The following is an 18,175-nucleotide window of genomic DNA, read 5'->3' as shown; positions in this document are numbered from 1 at the left end:
TTATTGACATTCTCTCAAGCCTGTTTATGTTAAGCATGAACAGAGCTCAGTTTTGATCTGCCTTAAATAAGTTGCATTTCAAAACACTTCTATACGTTCTTGCACCAAGCCTAACACCTTTTACTTCATGGACTTGCAAAATATTGCATCAGTTGATTTTGACATCACAGGGTTAATAAGGATCTCTTGTAATTTAGCATTATGGTGCACTGGTCCTGACTCTCCGGTTGTTATCAAGTCATTTTCTAATCCCACTTTTTCTCGGGCATCTTTTGGATAGATTTTGATCTGTATTTTGCCACTCTCCACCCAGGTGCAGCCAGTGTGTGTGTTAGCTTGGAACCTCTCGCTGGAAGCAAAATAGAGAAAATGACATTATTGCACGTGGACAAATCAAAACAAAATCAAATTTCTGTTAAAACACTTGGGAGATGTCTTGATTTTATATTGCTTTTAGGTGTTTCATAAATGAATATTATTTAAATTTAGGAAGTAATTGAACCACAATGTGCTGCACACAATCCAAGTGAGCTAAATGGCAGTAATTGATAAAAAATGTTGTGGTAGCCTGGCTGAATTTGGTGGGTTAATAAAGGAGTGCCTTTAGCACCTAATAAGATGGACATATATGCACTATAATCCTACCCTATGTTATTTTTGTCATTATTAATTCAGCAACTTTAGGGAACAGTGCAAACGGGTCCATAACATAATGTTGAAATCTTGAACTGCTTTATCGGCTAAAGGGTCTTCTGAATCTGTGTTACAGTTTCCGAGTCAACTCCCTATTATATTCTCTCAATGGTTGATACTTTCCCTGTGATATCCCCTAATGTGTTTTTTATTCCAACGTCCCTCGGAATACAAATCAGGAAAAAAATCCAGTGAAAAGTTGGATTATGATCATTTGCATTCAAGGGAATTGTGTTGTTTTGCAACAAAAACCACAATGCCGATAACTGATGAAAGCTAGGCTGTGTTCTATTGATTTTGTTGAGCTTGGATTACAATTATGAGTCGCAAATCAAGGTACAAACACAAAACGTGGTTTACCGTGGATTTTCATTAATACTGATTGTCCCTTATTTGAAGCCCACCCACTGCAATCATTCTGCACAGTTTGACCCAGGAAGTACAGGTCAACAGAAGCTAGAAGTGTTCAAGCTATTTTTCACAAATGTTGATTTCAAGCCCACCCACTGCAATCAATCTGCACAGTTTGACCATGGAGCTGGTTTGACTCACAAAGTACAGCACAGTATAGGTGTGTATGCAATGAGTATCTGAACCCAAACACAAACCATTGCAGCAGGGGTGGATCCAGGGATTTTTCAAAAGGGAGGGGCACATATTCCTGAGGAAAAATTTGACCAGCAAAATAAAAAAAGGGTCTTCACCTTCAAAAGGGGGGGGGGCACCCTTCTGTTTTAACTGCACTTTTACATTACAAATTTTGATTGTGCCTATCAAAAAGCCGGGCCCACCCCCCCCCCATCCGCCAGTGCATTGCAGTGACACCATAGAGTCATGATTGTGATTGTGGTTGCATTCAAACTACTGTTCATGAATGACCTGGCAATTGATCTACAGTTGATTTTTATGCTTGGTTGCACACAATGATCCATGTAATCGAGCGTAAGGGGCGATACCACGGTCAGTCGCATTACACTTTTATTTGTCTTTTTTTAATACTTGGTGCTGTCAGTTTTACAGGGGTGAGTCTTTCTGTCAAGTTTATACTGTCAATTATAAGGAATGGTTGTAGGCTGTATATTATGGACACCATGATGACACAAAAATTAATCAGTCGCATTACACAAAAAGGACTTGGGGGGAAAAAGGTAACTTTTTACTTTTTTTGGTAATAGTTTTTTTAAATCAAAACACTTTAACCAATTTCAATACCTGCAAATCATAGAAGTCTCAAATGAGATATTTGAATTTTGGAAGCAACTTCAAGTTACTTTTGTTGATGAAAAAACTCTGGTAGGTCGCATTACACTTTGTCTGGCCCAAAATTTTTTTGTTCAATCTGAAAATGACTGGCCGAGGTTTTTCCAAGGAAATTATATATTCATTTCAAATTTTCATGAGTTTTTTGGCACACTTATGTATGAGAATATAATGAACATCAACTGATTTTTTTGTGATTTTTTTCTGTGAAAAGAAAATCATGTTAAATCTTAACTTAAATAGTCAGGTGGGCAGACCTCCCCCCCACCCCACCATCATAACTGAACGCACCTTTAATCATCCATCCAAACCCTTTGTGTGTGTATATCAGCATTGTGGTGTGATGGTCTGATGGCGATTGTCGTTCTTCTGACTATCTTCATGATCTAAAGAAGATATGAAGCTAGTGAGGAATATGATTCTATGGACTCTGTAACACGAATGGATACAATCGATATTTTGCAATAAATTGTACATGGTTATGAAAGATTAATAATAATAATAGCTAGTTTTTATATAGCGCTTTTCCCATAACGGCTCACAGCGCTTTATAGCACATTATTTCCCCGGTCATTGGATTAATTAGATAGTTAGAAAATTGATTATACAATCGCTTGTACATGTATCTTGTATATTGGAGAGCTGTGATCATCTTATTAAATCTGTTTTAATAAACAATGCACTTCATGGTATTGATCAACATCAAAAATTGTCAGATTTGACAACTTTTGATTGGCTAAGAAGTCCTGCTGACTAACTCAAGTCCTTTCATAAAATGCTTTCCAGAAATCAGTTTTGGATGGGGGGGGTCCAAAGGGTTTTATTATGGGCTAATCTTTCAAGGATTCTGGTGTACTCCTTTTTAATGGTGAGATTTAGAAATCTATTACGACTAAATGCCAGTTGGTCTAATTCCCTGCCATTACACAAATTTGGCCTAGACAGGCAACTCAAAACAGAGCGATTGATCTTACTACTGATTGTTATGCTTGATTTCACCTATTGAGCAATGCAATCGATCATACAGATTAGACATATGATCGGTCACTAAGCCTTGTGTAAGTGGGGGCCAAGTTGCTCTTACACTTTGTTGTAAGAGGGGGTAATCTTTCTTATAGGAAATAATCGTGCAGATTATGAATATTTCATGGAAATATGACATTTTCAAGTTTGCTGACATATGAAAGTTTCTGAAGCTCACTGGTTGATAATGATCTCCACATGCAAAGTCCTTGAGCTTTACAGACAGACGTCATTTCAAGCATATTGGTAGATAAAAACCCTTTGAATAAATATTGGATTTCAATATATTCTCAATGTTTGGGTTTAGATTTCAAGAGGAATAAGGGCTGAAGCAAAAATCACCCGAACATTTCATATGAATTATGATGGGCAGGGTTTTATTGAAATGTCATTCCCAGAAGATAGTTACTATGAAATTTATTATTGTCTCCAGCTGCTAATAGGCCAAGGTTTTTATAACATGACAGTACATGGGTTATTTCATTCTGAGTGAAATACCCTACTGGGATATTTGATTTATACCAAATCCCCCCCCCCCCATCATATTGGTAAATGGATTGATATAGGCCTATCCCCTTTCTGTATTACAAAGTGACTCAGAAGAACTACATGTAGGTGTGGAGGGGCCGTTGCAATCAAACGCATCCTCATTTTCAACCAATGAAACACTCGTATTACGGACTTGTGCTTGATTTTTAACTGTGTTCAAACACAACGGGGCCCCCGCTGTTTCGGACTTGGGCTTGATTTTTTAACTGCGTTTAAACACAACAGACACCGCTGTCATAAGATGGGGCGGGGTTGACCCATTATGGATTGCCATATTCATTTCATGGTTGAATTATCAACAACTGAATATAGCTTATCATATTTGTTTACATGTTATGGGGGGGGGATCCATTATCAAATGCCATCATATCTATGTTTCATTTCATTATTGAAGTTTAAGAACTGAAGATGCTGAATGATCACATTTCTTTTGTTAGTGGTGCTTCAACTTAGCTGTGGTTTGGTATCCTCTGGAAAATGAACTGTCAATCCAACTATCAATGTCATAATTAAAGAATTGGGTCTGTGCACATATTATTCTATTATACGTATGCATGTACATGTTATGTAAGTTTTATATTCTTTGGGATTTTTGTTGTTGTTTTGTTACAGTTAAAGTGTAATTATTAACTGCTGACGTGCAGAAGTGCTCATTTCCTGGAAGCACATAATAAATGTATATCACCTGGTGTGTTATGATTGAAAAACGGTTCTACCAGTAAGTCTCACTGTCAAATAAATATCACTAGACAACTACCTGAGGTTTTAAAACATGGGAATTTGAATCTTTATAGTTTGTGCACTCATCAAGGTGCCATATTGATATTGACAGTATGGGGTGAAAAAAATGAATGAAAATGATTGAATGAACAAAAATTTTAATGAATGAATGAAATCTTGTCTTCCATTTATCGAAAGGTCAATGTTTTCGATGCAGAATGATGTTACCAACAGTAAGAAATGTTGACACCTTTTGTTTTATAAACCGGGTTGAATTATTACAAATGCTTGTTACCTTGTATTTTACCCGTCGATATTTCCCCCCATTTTGAGCTATCACTCCTTTTCTCAAGCTGCAGCAATCAGTTCAGTGAAGCAAATCTGTTTGGGTTGTTTTTAAAGTGAGTTTAATAATTATGCTAACAGGTAGACATACTCGCATACTCTGTGTGTACATATACACATATGAAGAAAGTGGTAATGTGTGTTTAGGGAACTTTGCAATTTTACAGCCTATCAGGGGAAAATCATCCATTGATATCTAGAAGATTGCAGAACATGTGTGTAACAAAGAATAATCTTGGTGCTCTTTGCTTTTGTATATACATACTTTGTGTGTACATACATAGATTAGATGAGAATTCGTTAGGAATGCCATATCTAATTAATCTATTTTCTTAATGGTATCCAAATTATCAAGCCTAGGTGTTCTCTGTGGTTTGGTTTAATATTTCATTACAACTCATTCCATTTTTTGTGTGTGTTGCCACTTGATACCGCCATGGGGTTTCTGTGATATACCCTTACCCAAATAATTGGTTACACTTCGTAATTCCGAAGGTTCGTAATTCTGAAACACGTAAATTGCCTGTACCTCGATGTTCGTTAATCCGAAAACGTAAAAGGGTTCGTTAATCCGAACATTTGTGGCGTTATTCCGAAGGTTCGAAAATCTGAAAACGAAATAAGGTTCGATGTTCTAAAGGTTTGTTAGTCCGAAAACGAAATAAGGTTTGTTGTTCCGAAGGTTCGTTAATCCGAAAACGAAATAAGGTTTGTTGTTCCGAAGGTTCGTTAGTCCGAAAACAAAATAAGGTTCGTTAATCATTAAGTTTTCGGACTAACGAACCTTCGGAATTACGAAGCTCATTTCGTTTTCGGATTAACGAACCTTCGGAATTACGAACCTCACTTTGTTTTCGGACTAACGAACCTTCGGAATTACGAACCTCATTTCGTTTTCCGACTTATGAACCTTCGGAATTACGAACCTTAGGAAATAAGAACCTTCGGAATATCCGAATTTTCGGAATAACGAAGCTTCAGAATTATGAATGTATGCGAAATAATTAATACTTAATTAATAATTGATATTTTCCATAAAGCTCTATTTTCTGGAGTGTTCAGTTGAATAGTCTGTAGGTGAATTTCATGCATACATGTGTACGTACTTTTAAGATGGCACTAGGTAAGACAAGCCAGATATTTTGTCTGGCATAGCATGCGATGTGGTACATTTACACATTAAGTTATTACAGATATTGTGCACTATCCTGTAGAGCAACTGCTGTACAGTCTGTATGCATGTGATTTGCATTCTGACTATTTGAAGTATGATCATTCATGAAATTTGGAATGATATCTTCTCCAAAATTCTAAACATCCGCAGAATTCTTTGAAACATTAATTTGGATTTCCTTGACATCTTTTTCTAATGTATAGGCCTACAGCCTACAGGGTTAAGTCATTAAAAGATTCAATGTTTAAAGATGTGTGAGGTTTAGTAAACCATAAATCACTCAAGAGTCAAGAATGTAATATAAGGGACTTCCCCAAACATCTCTGCACCCCTTTTGGGGGTATAGGGTGCAAGATTGCACCCTTTAAAAGGTACTGCTGCTTATAACTTGGATGGCTAGTTGAACTATTTTTCTTTTGCATTAGTCCATGAGATAAAGGTGTAATGCGCTAAACAATTGAATTGCATTGCCTTTGAATGGCAGTGTAATGTCTTTCTGGAGTTGCAGTCTGGAACGCTTACCTTCATTCTAAAGCGCACCACACACTACCAATCTTACTGCAACCCAATTTTTTAACAAATTAAAATTTGCCATACACATGAAAGTTCAGACAATTAAAATCATATTTGAATTTTGGATTAACTCTAGGAATACAAAAAATCAAAACTCTGCTTCGCTACATTTACAAGCCTTGTAGCATCATTTCATTTATTGATATATCATGGTTAATCACCAGTAGAACAGTTTGAGTTTGCCCTGCCGATACTTGTACATTATAGCTCAGTTATCCATTTTAGATTTATGTTATGGTATTTTGCACAAGTATGTTTGTACGTGATGTTCATGTAGATACAGGACTCAGAGTCCTGTGGTTTTATAAATCTTTGCAATCGCTTTTGCTAAAATCTGGTGCTTTGATTTATACTGTATACAGATTATACATGCACATCGAATTGAACGATATTGCTATTTGTATATGTGTATACGATTTTATATTGTACTACTGTACTTTCACCAACTATTTTCAAATCATGAATATTACGACAAGATAATTTCTACAACAATCTTGAGCAAATGTTATACTGTCCTCCAAATTGTGAGTGTGCAGGTGACCATTTTGCATCTGAGGTATGTGGTTGCATTGGATAATTTGCATTGTAATGCCATGATAATTTTTACAGATAATTTTCAGTTATGTGCGAAGTTGTCATTCTGCATACCTAAATATTTCAGGATTTATATTGTATCGGAGGTCTTAATTTAGCAAATGAAAGTTGCATTAAATTGGGTTTTGTTCATGTTTAGAAATCTTACATTATTTTTCATTCTTGGCCAGAAGCTGTTAAAATCATGCAAAGTAGTATACTGGTGATAGGCGGGGTATGTGATATAAAAAAATAATAATATACAATCCAATAAAACATCATCATGATAATAGCTGATTCAATGTCAGAAAATTACATTTGCAACACATTGGGTTTTTGTGAGAGTTCTTTTTTTTTTGTATTTTTATGCAAGTATTTATCCATCCAAAGTCAATATAATTTAAAAGGATGCATTTTTATAATTGAAATTGTTAACACTACACTTTTGTGCTTTTTATACTGTTAATATTTATCATTTAATGTTTATCTTTATAAAGCTTAAATTATTTTTTCTATCATTCTTTTTGTTGTATAGCTTTTGAAGTGTACTAACTTTATTTATTTTGTAGAATCTAAGTCCGCAAATAAAAACGGGTTTTTAAAAAACATTTAGTCAATATAAACAAGTGCTGAAAAATATGTCCTTCAACTCTTTATCTAAACACAATTGATGTGTATTATCAGAAGCCAAGTATCAGAGCTCAATCTCATTTAATATTATTGCATTTAATCAAGTTTTTATTACTGGATGTTGTTTTTGCAAAACCACACTTAGGACTTATTTGGATTATATCAACTATTCCTTAATCGATAATAATGTCTAAGATAGAACATCTAAAGAAAAAATTGGAGAAGTTTTATAAAGGGAGCTTGGGAATACAATTTAGGGGTTAAAGGGGTACTCCAGGCTGAAAATTGTTTCGCTTGAACAGATATGATTATAATCAGAAAAACAAAACACTGATGAGAATTTCATCGGGATTGGATGTAGAGTGGGAAAGTTGTGACGTTTTTATAGGGTTTTGCTTATTTTTCTCAAAACAGTTATATGCGCAACTTTGAAATGAAATGTTCATGTACAAGTATAGTTTTCCAAATTATATTGATAAACTTTCAAATTAATTTTGTTATCAGATTTTGATGAAACTTTCAGGGTTTTGCTCATTTTATTTTACTCTTTTTATTCAGATCCATTTTTACAGCCTTGAGTATCTGTTTAAGCTGATCATAACGTAGTTAATAGTAGACACAGTACCTGTGAGGGAGAATGAGGGTACGCGTATGAAATTCCATGAAATCATAAAGAATGATTTGAGTACATGTAATGTCTTCTTTAAACAAATTTTCATTGCCTGCTCCTTCCAGCTGGGTTTTAAGGAATTGCGAAAGTATTGCAACTCCTTTCCATTTCATGATATAAAGCTGCTGATTATCTATGGGAAAATATCTTCTTCCCTAGAAATGACCATTTCCAAAATGCAATTGATATAAAGCTTGTTTAAGCAAATATACATGTTGTATGTGTACCTAGATGTTTTAAAAATGATTATAATTATTAGAGTACATTATCTTTTTGTAGAAAATAGAAATGACAAGGTATTAAAAATACATAATTTTTATATAGTGTAGGTGTTGCACAAAACTTCAAACAAGCATTTGTAAGTCTTGCAATTTATTGCAAATATTAAAAAAATTGCTGGTCTGCTTCTTGGAAAATGAGACATATTGATTTGCAAATTTTGAAATCGATTATGCAATTGCAGATATGCGATTGAACTTCACAAATGAGTGCAAATAAGTTTCTTGTAACACCTGCATAGTCTGTGTCATATAGGATGTATTATTAATCAAATTCGTTTATAACACATGTGTAATCATTTTTATCTCTTGTCATATTTTTAACATGTTGAATGTGAGAAGTATATAATGATTTCTTTTTTTAATTCTTTGGTCATTCCTTTATCTAAATGATTTTATTTGTGAGTATGATATCTAGAATGATGTACTGTCATATAGCAATGTATAACATTTATTAAATAAACTGATGTGGAGGGAAAAAGAATACAGATTTGCATTTCTTTGATTGTCATTCCAATTTATTTTCGAGTGTGTATTGCTGGTTAATATCTGATTATTGCTGGTTGCTTTCCTGCTGGCAATACTGATGATGGTAAGTAATAAATGAATTACTTTTAGTGGTTTATCAACCTTTTATTAATGTTGTTGATTATGGGCATGATGATGATGATGGTGATGGTGATGATGATATTGATTATGGTGATGATGATGATGATGATGGTGGTGGTGATGACAATGATGGTTGTGATGAAGATGATATTGATGATGATGATGTTGATGATGATGATGATGATGATGATGATGATGATGATGATGATGATGATGATGATGATGATGATGATGATGATGATGATGATGATGATGATGATGGTGATGATGATGATTTTAATAACAATGGTGATAATGATGGTGATGATGATGAAGATAAAGATGCTGATTATTATCATGGTTGTGGTTGTGATGATGATGTTGGATCAGATGGCAATGTAGATGATGATGGTGATGATGATAAAGATGCTGACGATTATTATCATGGTTGTGGTGGTGATGATGATGTTGGTTCAGATGGCATTGTAGATGATGGTGCTGATGTTCATGATGATGGCAATGATGATGATGATGGTGGTGGTGGTGATGATGATGATGATGATGGAGAGTAAGAAATGAATTATTTTTAGTGGTTTTATCAACCTCTTATTAATGTTGATCATGGCCATGATGATGATGATAATGACAATGATGATATTGATGATGATGGTGAAGATGATGGTGATGATAATGGTGATGATGATGATGATGATAAAGATGCTGACGATTATTATCATGGTTGTGGTGATGATGATGTTGGTTCAGATGACATTGTAGATGATGATGGTGCTGATGCTTATGATGATGGTAATGATGCTAATAGTGATGCTGATGGTGATGATGGTGGTGGTGGTGGTGATGATGATGATGATAATGATGATGATAATGGTGATGGTGGTGATGATAACGATTACTCTTTGTAAGAGGGGCCCTGATTTACCCGTGGTTAGTATAACGTTTAACGTAAACGAGAAGAAAGATGATTAGAAAGAATATGGAATAAAGGATAGAAATTATACTTTCTTGGTGAAAGAGTTAGCTATTTATTTATGACAATGGAGTTGATTACAAACCATAAGTGATTGACACGAGATAGACTAATTGAGGCTCCAAGGAGGATGGAACCGTTAAAAAGAAAAATAAAAGGAGAGCATTTAAAGCAGGAAGCCCAAACTCATAATTCTTTCAAATTGTGATTTTGGAGATGCGGTGTTCATTGTGATAACCTCACCCCCACTGGCATAGTGGGGCCATGCCTCCCCCCCCCCAAAAAAAGAGTCCTATGACCCCCCAAAAAAAATATATATATGATAATTACTTTCTCCCATACGTGTACCATATCAAAGCAATAGCTTTGATCCAGCTGAGGCATGGCGGCTTGTCATTGTTCAAAACCCAACTTCACCCGCCGACAAAGGAAATCATAATTGGTATGGTGTCGAAAATCTGTCTATCTGACGGTCAATTCGATCAGGGTCGCCCTAGCCACTAACCCGTCTCTGTGGTCTAGTGGTTAAGGCACCGGCGTTCAAAGCTCGGGGCCCGGGTTCGATTCCCGGCAGAGACATTTTTTCGGCATCACCAATTTTTCCAAAGGGTAGATAGCTCTGAGACCTTGATTTAAGCTACGCCTACCATTGTTCTCTTCATCCATTTGTTTCACAAATTATTTAAATAAGAGTTGCCAAAGCTGTTGTACATGTATAATCTCATACACTGTAAAAACTGTGGAGTTAAAACTGACACCAATTGGTGTTAATAGAGGACCACACCCTGAGGTGTTAAAATTACACCCTATAGATTGAACAAAACACCAAAGAGTGTAAATGTAACAACCAAAGGTGCTGTAATAACACCTATAGGTGTAAAACTAACACCACCAATTTAACACGGGGGTAAAATAACTGGTGTGGTCCTCTATGTACACCGGTTAACACCACAGTTTTTGCTGTGTATATTTATATACTATATATATATATGTGTGTGTGCGTGTGCGTGTGTGTATAAATGTGTGTGAAGCTATACATGTACAACAGCTTTGGCAACTCTTTTATTTTAAATATTGTGTAAAGAAATGGATGAAGAGAACAATGGTAGGTGTAGCTTAAATCAAGGTTCCCCAGAGCTATCAACCCTTTGGAAAAATTGTGATGCCGAAAAATGTCTCTGCCGGGAATCGAACCCGGGCCCCCAGCTATGAACGCGGGTGCCTTAACCACTAGACCACAGAGACGGGTTAGTGGCTAGGGCGACCCTGATCGAATTGACCGTCAGATAGACAGATTTTCGACACCATACCAATTATAATTTCCTTTGTCGGGTGAAGTTGGGTTTTGAACAATGACAAGCCGCCATGCCTCAGCTGGATCAAAGCTATTGCATTGATACAAAGCCATTAACCTGTCTCTGTGGTCTAAGGCACCAGCGTTCAAAGCTGGGGGCCCGGGTTCGATTCCCGGCAGAGTCATTTTTTCGGCATCACCAATTTTTCCAAAGGGTATATAGCTTTGGGGAACCTTGATTTAAGCTACGCCCACCATTGTTCTCTTCATCCATTTCTTTACACAATATATATATATATATATATATATATATATATATACAATAGTTTGAGGAAGACGGCCGGTGCTCATTTTGCTGATCACGTTGATCATATGAAGGGGAGGAGGACATGGTTAGAGGAAGATGAATGTTTTACTGATGATTATGCTTATTGTTTTTGACATTATTGGAAGTACGTGGCAAAAGACACAATACAAACCAGCATAACAAATTGTTGTAAAAATTTCAAAACACGACCCGACCCGCCCGATTGGGTTTCCAGGTATTATGGCATGAAGGGGCAAAGCTGGATGAATAGCTATAATCTTTCGTGTCGCCGAACGTCGTAAATACGATATCACAGCCGATCGAGTATTGCAATTTTTTTTAACAAAAAAATATTCACAGCGAGGCATCTAAGTCTTTTTATTCTATTCATTGATCATAAACGTGCATATCCAAAGGGACTTTATGTCAGAATAGGCGTTATCAACATGAAATTAATACCTATGAAATAATGGTGATGGATGAAAGTCAAGATTATGCGGGAGATTATGGTGATGATGATGATGTTGATGATGATGATGATGATGATGATGATAAGGGCAGTGGTGACGGTGAAGATGATGAGGATGACGACGACGACGACGATGATTACGCCCTGTTATGTCGGTATCCATGACAGACATCCGGGGCCCGTTTCTCAACACCTGGACAAGTTAGTCATATCTTTATCCACAAACCACGGAGTTAGTTCCAATCTTACTAAACCTGTTTCACGAAAGGCTTCCTAACTAAAATACCTTGATATCGATACTATCGGTAAAAAGAGCAGACGAGACGTAGCCTTAGTCACAAAATAGCATAATTTTCAAAAAGAAAGATTATGACGAAATTGCAAATATTGTGATGAATTGGGAATTACATCTTTTAAAAATAATAGCACAGGTAAATTATGCATCATACATACTTATACCATGAAGACTGGGGCATTCAATTGCTGAAAAATGGAATTATGAATAATTTATTTCATGACTAAAAAATCACTTGCTTACGTTGAGATGGGTACCCCCGGGATATCCAATTTTGATAGTTTACGAAAGTGAACCAAAACGGTTTTATTCGTAAAATTATGATGATTATACAATGTTTTACGATTCCAAACATCATCGAAATATAGTTTAACATTCTTTTTTTTTATATAAATCCTTGATACCGATCTTACGATTTGACAAATTCTATGCATAAATTTGAGATTAGAATTTATCCAAATGTCAATGGGTCTGAAAACGACAAATACAAGTCCAGTTATGGATGGCCTGACGTGGTAGAATTTTTATCGATTAGATTATTTTAATATTTCAAAATGAATGGTTTTGTGGCGTTTTACCAACAGTTTTCATAGTTACTTTGTATTACAATGATCATTGAATGCATTATCCCACTTATTTTGGGATGTAATTTCAACCTCTATGATTGATTACGTAAGATTATAATTTTCAAATTTCTCGGCACTTTTGCATGTCATAGTCTACCCACGTGATGCCACTACGTCATTAAGAAAGAAGTTATGACAGGTTCGGAGGTGTCATAAATATTTAGTGAGGTTGTTGTACCCGATCTTGGTAAAGAGGGCTTCGTGAAACGGTTAGCGGACAAGTAGCTCACTATCTCCGATTTAGTCAAGAAGTTAGACTTATGACGGTGTTGAGAAACGGGCCCCAGGGGCCTGTTGCATGCCGAGATGAGCGATACGTAGGAACGTCCTAGGACCATTCTTCCGAGATAGGAAGATTGGCGACAAAATCAGCGTAAACCGTTTCACGAAGGCAATTTTGTCTTCCAAGTCCGCGACATCTTTTGATATCGATAGTATCGGAAAAATATTTAGTCTTCATCGTCACCTGAACCTTTTATTTCGGAATGACGACTTTTCATAAAATCATTTATTTCAATAAAAGGAGATTAAATGATGTTTTATTTATTACTGATTGTAGAAATGATGTATGGAGCTTACTTTATGAGGTAAAAAGAGAAGAAACTTTAAAGATTCACAAACATAAATGAATAAAATTGAAATTTTCATTGTTTACCTTACTTAGAATACGGTGTCCTTTTAGAGACACCTTTCATTGATATTTCAACGAAAGAGACCCTTGTCCGATATAAAAATTGATTTAACTAAGTAATTTCGACATTTTGTTAGTTCAATTCTGTATTTTTATAGAATGCTTATATATAATGATAATTTTGTAAATTATGCGTTAATATGTTATTTGTTGAGGTAAAAATATGGTTTGAAAGGGGTAAACAAAATCAACAGTGTCTGATTGTGTTAGACTAAAAAGGAAAATATGAGAGGCTGCGTGTGAAACTTCTAATTTATTTATTTTATTTGCCAGATTTAACGCAAGAAATACTAATTTGAGTGTTTAGAGTATAAACATACCCCAGTTGCATGATGAGTAAACGATGACAAGAAAAATATGAACATTGCTGCAAACATGGCCAAGTGAATAAAGTAGTGCTTTGCAATAATAATTAAAACACAGAAAAAGTTGTGCAATCCACAATGGAAAAATACTATCAGAAATCATGCTAAAAATTACAACGATCATATAAAACGTTGATCACTTAATTTATGGAAGTTTATATAAGAATATAAGGTTTAAGAATATAGAAAATATATATGTTCAACATTCAACGGTAAGGAGTAGAGACTACCGTGATTTCTTTAACATGACATAGGAGCCGAAAGGGGCCTACCCTACCATTTAAAATGCGCCTCTTCGTACGTACTTTCCATAATCTTTTCTTTGATGAACTTATCTTCATTTGTAATGATTGTGATGGATTCGTATATAAGCTAGGCCTAGTCTGTATCTTAAATTCAATTAGCTATTTTGTTACTGCAGGAGTTTGTTTTGTTTCACTGCTTCACATCTCAAGTTATCCCAAATCCAAGAATTGGTTTTCATTGATTAAAATTAATCTCATAAAAAATAATGAAAATGAAATAAAAATATAAAATGATTTAGCATGTTTAACCTCTTAGTTTTTTATCGAGTGTTTGTTTGCTGAGCGTTATATAAACACGTTTTTTCCTTACATAATTTCTTTTAAAGAAATTCGTTTTCATGTTGTTTAATTATCAATAATGAGAAAGCATGATGGGTCAGAGAGATAGTGCCGCCCATTTCGATAAATCAAGTTTATTTTGTTTTAAATAGAAAAGTGGTGGGGATTGGGCGGAGGGAGAATCATGAAAGAAAACATATTTTTAAAACATATGGAAAACTAGCGGACAGAAGGTCCTCGCTGCACGCGCGCACCCTTATAACACGCAGAATTCCCTTGCATCATACCCCTTTTTCACAAACAAATGTGTATCAAGGACAAGCGTTGATTCAGATAGAATTTCCGCCCTCCTGAAATGAATGTTAATAACTTCTTCTATCAGATGACCATATTTTTTTTTACATTCAATTGGTGGGAAATATGGCACTTTATTACATTAAAATCACTAAAAACCATCCATAGTCAGGAATATGTATTGGGATAATGGGTTAGTGGGACATTTTTATAGTACCCGGGTGGATTACATCCGTCGTCACATCGTTGGGTGATGGTATCAAGAATTTCCGCCCAGATTATAATAAAGGGCACATTATAAGGCAAATACTCATGAAAGAACCATGGAGATTGGTTAATAAGGAAATAGTGCACTTTTATCATCAAATCAGAGGAGATTTTCTTTGTGATACTGATGTCCGAAGAGCAAACCTACACTCGACGTGCATTCAACACATAGGACTGGACAGAGCTTTTGTGTACGTCGGTGTGTTGTTCGAGTCACAGCGGTTTTCTAGCTCTTTCCATTGCAGTGCTGAACGTTTTATTAGGAATATATAAATATATATACCTTGTCAGTCCGAACTATGGATATAAATATATCAGATACCATTATTTTTGCCAACAAAAATCAATTTTATTCTCTGAATTGGATATGTCTCTGAATGTTGTGACGGGTCCATTATGTATACGGGGGGTGCATCCTAGCTGATCACTGCATTGGTAAGTCTGAAATTTAAGTTTGCTTATTCATTTCACTTTAAATGATGTTAAATGTAAGGATAATTTATGAAATCGACATAAGATATTGCGAATCAACGCTGAAACATTATTTGTGAAGACCTTTTATCCCTCTGTAATGCTATTTCCCCCATAAAGCCGTAATGGAACATTCTGCACCACTAGTCATACGATGATCGCGAGGCCAGTCTGCAAACGTCGTCTGCTATGTTTTTATATGTCCGGTACACTGTACGCAAGTTTTCGATATGATATTTGGGCCGTCATCTACCCCGGAAAAGTTAAAATGACATCCGTTTTTGGTCGTCTTGTCGACCTGAAATTGATGACAACTAGCCCCCAAATAAAAAAATAACTTGGCGCCATCCTAGATAAAATGCATCATCAACCCCCTAAAAATATGTTTAAAGGTGATATGTCAGTGTGGCTTGCCGTAAACGCATTTTCTCTCAATGCCGACGTTGGCGGGCGGTGTGCAAAGAAGATCATGCCTACGTAGGACATGTCTGGAGGTGTCTTTCCAAGGACCATTCTTCGTATCGCCCAAATCGGCTTTGTGAAACAGTTGAGCGATATCTCGTTCTTATGTAGAATGGTTCTACGAAAGACCATTTCATGCAACAGCCCCCAGGATCTCGAGACAACCAATAGAGCGCCATCTTCGATCATAATATTATGAACGCCAGCTATCCCTGTCCTGTCTGATTTAGTAAGTAACATTTGTTCTGCTTAGTCTGTGATTCTAAATCGTGATAGAGGTAATTATGCATATTTTCTATTTTTTTTTCAAACGCTGTTACCTATTCTAACGTGCAATTATATTTATCGTAGAATGATTGGTTATATTAGTGTCATTTTTTCTTCAGATTTAGTAGCATGTAAGTATACGGCAGTCCCATGCACTCTCTTCCATGTCATTTTTCTATATGATGGTGGGCCCCAAGTCTGCAAACCTAATTTCACTCTAGGCGACACCGCAATACTTACCCGTGTTAAGAAACTGAGACTCCACTCACGCGCATTTGGGCAGCCCTAGCTTAGAACTAAGCTTTCTTTCCGTAAAAAATCTTTATTCTTATGATTCAATAAATGTTAATGAATATATAATTACTCTTAAATCGGTACTCACCGGTTCTTTTCTTGAATTTTCTGCCAAATTCCCACGCTTCTGGCTTCAATTCTGCGATGGATTCTGTTGCCATAGACAGCTACACATGCAACTCTATTTATAAATGGAGCGCCCCTTACGAGAGTTGTTAATGCCGCGGAAAAATTGTTAGGCATTTTGGCCTGTGGTCAAGGCGTTCTTTTGTTCTATTTTTTTTATAGGTATGAGATCGAAATCACAGCGACTATTCACACTGTTCCATAATGATTCCGAAAGGAGGTGCAGCACCCCCCACCCACATGGGCGCAAATCCCAGGGGGACACTTCCCCCTAACCCAAAATAGTAGGGGCACATTATCAAATGTCCCCCTACTATTTTTGTTCTTTTATATATGATGGAAAGAAATAGGCCTACATCATTTAAATCGAAGTAAAACATGTATTTTGGACGAGACGACCTTCTTTTGGGGGTGATAAACCTTCCTTTTTGTTTTTTTTTTGTTAGTTTGTTTTTGTTTTTTTTTGCCTGTTTTCCAGCCCCTGGTCCCCTACCTTAGATTTCCACCCTTGCCTCCCACTACTCTTGATATTGTTTGCGAATCTGTTTTTATAAATTAAAGGGGAATTTCACCCTGATAAAAAGATGATGAAAATATGAGAAAAATCATTTCAAAATATCGATGAAGGTGTTATTTGACAAAAAATGGAGTTGATAGAATTTAGAATGCTTGATTTATTGTGACGTCTATAACGAGCAGTTGCTCTATCCTAAATATAAAATGCCCAAATTTCCCATTTTTAATGGTCCGTAACGACCCACTTTTTTCTTTTTGATAACAAGTATGAATTGATATAGGCCTACTAAAATGTACCATAAAAATCATTATCATGTATTTCTTGACATTTCATTTACTTTTTTACCATAATAATAGCTGCTTGCAAAGGCCTACGCCGTCACAAAAAACCCGGGGGGCCGGGGGGGGGGGCACTTACATTGACGAGTGGATACCATGCGCGACCAAAAAAAAAACGTAAAAAGGATGTCCTTTTCACGATAGGGCACGTTACCTACGTAACGTGATAAGGGTGTCAAAAACACAAAAATAACGAAAAAAGGGTATCTATTAATTCGCTAGGAAAACCGTCGTGTTTAGGGTCTAATTTGCGGGGATGATAAAACAAAATCAAAATGTTTTATAAAGGATGTCCTTTTTGCTCCAACACTTCGTGTTTAGAGTCCGATTTGCGCGAGGTGTAGAAGGTGGGGTCGTACTAAACCAAATAAGGTAAAGCCGACGACCGAAGGACCCGTAACAATAAAACATTCCTGTACTTGTTTAGGGGTTCATTTCAGGGAA

General features: G+C 35.9%; 1 protein-coding gene and 1 long non-coding RNA gene across 3 annotated transcripts in view; one reads left to right on the top strand and one right to left on the bottom strand.

Moving 5' to 3' along the window:
* Window positions 1-1,759: 1,759 nt before the first annotated feature.
* The window catches only part of LOC121415731, a 19,707-nt gene continuing 3,291 nt past the window's right edge, over window positions 1,760-18,175 (bottom strand). Inside the window, exon 2 of the long non-coding RNA XR_005970040.1 lies at window positions 1,760-2,383. This is a non-coding gene — a long non-coding RNA (uncharacterized LOC121415731). The remainder of the gene's footprint in view (window positions 2,384-18,175) is intronic.
* LOC121415730 (cotranscriptional regulator FAM172A homolog) overlaps window positions 16,396-18,175 on the top strand; it is a 24,212-nt gene continuing 22,432 nt past the window's right edge. The window contains exon 1 of one of the 2 annotated variants that reach the window (XM_041609057.1): window positions 16,396-16,467. The gene's annotated coding sequence lies outside the window, so the exon portion shown is untranslated. The remainder of the gene's footprint in view (window positions 16,468-18,175) is intronic. The other variant, XM_041609056.1, reaches the window with a different exon arrangement.

Source organism: Lytechinus variegatus, chromosome 5 (assembly GCF_018143015.1).
Source record: "Lytechinus variegatus isolate NC3 chromosome 5, Lvar_3.0, whole genome shotgun sequence".
In the NCBI taxonomy this organism is placed as follows: domain Eukaryota; kingdom Metazoa; phylum Echinodermata; class Echinoidea; order Temnopleuroida; family Toxopneustidae; genus Lytechinus; species Lytechinus variegatus.
The sequence above is the reverse complement of the archived record's forward strand: the minus strand, read 5'-3'. Positions and strand labels throughout refer to the sequence as shown.